This window comes from Cynara cardunculus (genome assembly GCF_001531365.2).
Source record: "Cynara cardunculus var. scolymus isolate 2C chromosome LG 9, CcrdV1, whole genome shotgun sequence".
Classification (NCBI taxonomy): Eukaryota; Viridiplantae; Streptophyta; class Magnoliopsida; order Asterales; family Asteraceae; genus Cynara; species Cynara cardunculus.
In genome coordinates this window covers 738,922-744,209 of record NC_037536.1, presented here as the reverse complement: position 1 = coordinate 744,209, position 5,288 = coordinate 738,922, and the positions used below count along the sequence as shown (strand labels likewise).

Below are 5,288 nucleotides of genomic sequence, written 5' to 3'. Positions count from 1 at the left end.
TCTCTGTCCTCTTTTCACACTCAACCCCAGCTCTATGTCAGTATTCTCGGCCCTTCCCAAGGTGAGGAGAAATCCAAGTTTCTAACCTTCCCTTTTTTCTTATCCCTTTATTTTATTTTAAAGTAAAACACAACTAGGGGTAAGACTAGGGTAGGGGTGAGATGACAGCCCCCCCCCCCCTCTTAATTTATTCCTTTTAATTTTTTTTTAAGTGTTACATCAACCATCTGCGTCATCATCACCGCCTGTACCTGAGCCTCCGACGGTACAAGAGCAATCGGTGGACAAACTTAAATCTTTGTTATACGCTAAACTGATGTCATCCCAAAATCCTGATGCAGAAGATGCAGATTTGATTGGGCTCCTTAGACAACAAATTGATGAAAACCCCACTGTTCAAGCCTCAAAGTTTTTGGCCTTTCAGGATGTGGTTGCTTTTAGCTTCACCAAAGTTAGTAAGTTAATCACATCAAACACCCAAGTTCTTAAAAGCTCAATTGATGCCCTTTCCGAACAGGTATCTATCCTAGAAGAGACTTGCCGAGCTCAGGCCACCTCACTCAAAAGAAGGCATGATGATCCAGATGATCATGATCATCATGAGGGGGAGAGAAAAATACAAAGGGTGGCTGAGTCGTCTGCTCGAGCTCTAAGTGTTGAAAGAGAGCCATCTACTCAAGATGTTAATGTAGAAAGTTCTGTTCCCAAGTCTTCAAGGGAAAGAGCTACTGAGCCGATAATTATGGAAGATGATGAAGTATTGGAGACAAATCCATCGATCGATCCAATGGTTGAAAAGCCGACGGACTCCACGGTAGGAACAAGGCTGTTATTGGATTTATTTGCCAATGTCGGATTTAATGATGTTTTTGCTACGGAACTGGATGGAGAACAGGATTTCAGAGAAGATATAGATAACATTGACGAATCATCTGGGTTATACTTTGACTTTGAAGCTGACATTAACGAAGAAGACCCAGTATTCCCATTTAAGGGTGATCGTCAAACATTGCCTGAACCCTCCACTACCGTTGAAGCTGGTGCGTCAAATGCTCCAAATTTGATCCGACCGAGATTTTTACAAGGAATTATGTGCCATTTGCAATTCGAGCTAACTTTCCGGGTTATGACAGGGCTAGAATTAGATAGCCTTATCTTGAAGACATCTATTTTGGCATCTTCCTCCGGCACCACAAAGCTCTAAGTTTTGACAAGATTCTTGGTATCCACAAGAAAACCAAAGACTATCATTTGGAGTATAAGCACTTCCTTAAAGCCAAGCGTCTCTCGATCAGTCAAGTAAGGACCAAACATCGAGTTGTGTCAATTAAACAGATTGATGCTCAAAGACTTCTTAGAGTCTGGTATCCAGTATTCACAGTGACACGACAAGATGGTAAGGTCTGGGTGTTTAGTGAAGCTGACTTCTCAAACTTATATTTAGAAGACCTGGAGCATATGTATCATGAAATCCAGAATATGACAAATAGAAAAGATGGAGCTCTTGTGGCTCTTAATGCAAGCAAAAGGTTTATGCGCAGTCACGTCAAAGTTTCTATGGTTATTGATGTCCAAATGGGACTTGAAGATAATCAGAGAATTATTAACTTGAAGAGACCTAATCAAGATTTGGAAGACATTGAAGCTTATCCGTTCTACATGATTCTTGAACAACCAGAGTTCAGAGTGATATATGATGCTAAGGGTCGGATAAAGAAGTTCATGAGGTTCAGTGAACTGAACAAATTCTCTGATGGGACTATTCGAATGGTGAGACGGGCGCTGGATACGAAGAGAGTTAATAATGATAAAGTTGCGGAGTCAGAGAGGATGAGTCCAAAGGAAAGGTAAATGCTAATTAATGCCTTGAATTTGCTTGAAAAAAAATTGCAATATCGAAATGCACTGAGAAGACTGGAGAAACTGCTCGGACTCAGAAAGACAAGATTTACAAGAGTTCGAACTTGAATCCAAAGGGGGAGATTGTTGGGTTCAAGTATGTGCGTTATTGTTGTATTCAAGTTCTCCTTTTACAATGTTTTGTAATAGTTAGGCTTTATTGTATTCCTTAGTATAAATAGTTGTTAGTTTCTTAATTGTAATTAGTTCTGCAATTAATCTGATTAGAGCATTAATCTTTGTAAGAAAAATTCTCTCAAGAAATACATTGAAGATTGGTGAAAATTCTCTCTACTCATATTCTTGATCTTCATCTTGAAGATTGTTTTCTGAATTTGTATGATTTGGACATTTCAAGTTGACAACAATCTTAAAACCATGTGCTAATTTAAGTTATTTAACTTGCTCGAGAACGGTGTTACAAAGTACTCTATAAATGCTTTGACTAATGTTAGTAGTTTGTTCAATTAGAAGTCATATTTCTAACTGAAATCTCATATAAGGTGACAAAATCACGATATTAATTTTGTAACGAATTTAATTGAAATCTCATTTGAAGTTACAAAAAAGAAACGTTCTATAATATTTCAAGTGAAAACTATAGCAGTGCATCAGTTGTAACAACAATAGTTAAGGTTCAAGAGGATGCATGAAGAACCACATCACCAAGCTAAGATAATGGATTTTCCTCATAAAAAATAAAATCAAGTGGGGTTGATGACCCACATATCAGATACTAAACTGATAAAAACAAATACTACACTTTAAAAAATAAATCTTGATAAATAGTTGCATCACCAAGTAGTATAATGAGCATTCTCATATAAAAAATAAAATACCAAGCAAGTTGAAAACTCATATATTAGATCTCAAACTAAGAATATATAATATATTTGATCTAAACAAAAAAAAACCTAAGGTTCCGGATATATATGTTAAAACTAAAAACACATACTACATTTGATCTTAAGCGAAAGGTCAACATCCGAGAAAAGTATGTTTGTTTCATTTTTAGTCATTTCTTTTTGTAGTAATCTCCCTCTTGTCATTTTCACTTCATCATCCTATGCGGGATGCAAACAATATTGAGAAAAATGTTGGCTCTTTTCTTTTTGTGTCCACCTCTCACATGTCTCTTTCTTCTTTGATCAAATGTGAGATGCAAACAATAATGTAAAGAAAAAAATGATTTATAACGCTTAGAATTTGTCACCTGATTATCCATTGTTATTGCTTTTATATAGATAAAAATAAAGATATAAAAATATAGATTATAGATATATAACTATTGTTTTTACAACTATAACTTCGACCAATTTTCTGGTTTTGATTTATCGTCAACTTTATGTCATTTTTTACATTAGCTTTTGATGTATAATTTTTTTTTTAAAATATGGTTGGGCAAAAAAAAGGACAACCTAAAAATTACACAAACTATCTTAGTATTATAAGATATCTAACTCTTTTTTAATTATTCATTTCCTTATTTTGTATTATTTGGTTGGTTTTAATTTCAATCATGGTTATATATTTTGTATTATTTGTTTGGTTCCTCTTTTAATATATTATATTGATATTGACATTGGTTGATGATTGATTTCAAATTCATTTTTTCACATATTTACTTCCATCTTCGAATATTCACATTCTCATGAATTTACGGCAATGCCTTAACATGTAACTTCTTTACATATAGGTATGTTTTATTTATAATCATATAATCAAGTTTAGTTAATATAAAAAGGTTATCATCGATTCAATTTTAATTATAACAAATTAAAACAATTAATAAATTGTTCGTTATATTATTTTAAAGTTTTTAATTCAATTTTATAATATATTATTACCTTTCATTATTATTTTAAAGTCAATTGATATAAAAGAAATGATATAAAAATAGGATTATCCAAGTAAGATAACCTTATGATCAAGCCTCATAAGTTGACACAATGAATCACATCCTTCTTACTTATGCATACCACCTTATTCCAATTTTTCAAGCTCTCACCAATATGGGATATCTCAAACTCAACCACGATTCCCCAACACCTTAGTACTCAATTCTCATGATTTCACATCAATACCACTCGGTTTACATAGTGTTCAAAACTCAATTTAAGAAAAAAAATGTAAAATCCTCGACTTGAGCGAAAGTGAAATATGTCTGAAAACCCCGGATCGTGCTTATATTTATTACGCCACGTCCAACATCGTAAATCACGATTTAAAAAAAAATACTAACATCAAATGAAAGCACATCATTAAGTCAACACTTTCATTCTATATATAAGTGATATAATAGATACTTAAACTACATTTGTTATTATAAGTACAACAATTTCACAACTTTTGTTATGAAAAAAATGTATCATTTGCATTCATTTTGCACAATCTTTTACCAATTGGTCGGTTAATTTCAACAATGACTATAGATTTCAAAGCTCTATCACGCATTTATACATCCATCATCTTTTTCCAAACTATCATCTGTCTATAGGCATGGGAATGGACCCCGATCCGTCGGGGAACCCGGTCCACCCGCCCCGGTCGGGGACGGGGATTCCCCGCTAAATCGGGGAAGGGGACGGGGATCCCCGTTTGTCTCAAATCGGGGATGGGGACGAGGACGGGTATGATACTCCCCGCCCCACCCCGTATCCGTTATATATATTAATTAATAAACTACATATATACATATATAATTTCATATTTTCTAACTAGGTTTATAATCTAAAATTGTTATTTTTTGGATGTTAATATGTAATAATATAGATGTCAAGTCAAAGTACAATTACTCGATAAGCTTTGTATATTACTCGATATGATTTTATATTACTCAATATCCAATATAAGACAACCTTATAAGGCAAACCCCATGATTTGACACAAAGAAATCCACCTTTCCTAAATACACACTTTACATTGTTCAAATCTTTCAACTTTTCATCAATGTGGGACAACTACAACTCAACCATAATTCACTATATGAGAATACTCAATTCTTATAGTGTCACCTCAATACTCCAAGGTTTTCTTTCATAATATATAATGATAAAGTTTTTTTCCATTTGGTTAGTTTTTATCTCAATCATGGTTATAGATTTCAAAGAAGATCATCCAAAGAAAGACAACCCTGTAAGGCAAACCCCATGAATCGACATAAATGCACCAATCCATCTTTTTATACATTTTATTTTGTTCAAATCTTTCAACTATTCACCAATGTGGAACAACTAAAACTCAACCACAATTCACCATTTGAGAATACTAATGCTCATGATGTCACCTCATCACCTCAAGGTTTTACTTACATATATATAGAGCTTGGTTCAAATACTAACCAGTTTTTTTGTGTTAACTATGTTAACCAAACTCAACCAATCATATTC

General features: G+C 33.7%; 1 pseudogene; it reads right to left on the bottom strand.

Annotated features, from left to right (window-relative positions):
- Nucleotides 1–2,500: 2,500 nt before the first annotated feature.
- LOC112518769 lies at nt 2,501–2,672 on the bottom strand (annotated as a pseudogene).
- Between the last annotated feature and the right edge of the window lie 2,616 nt (nt 2,673–5,288).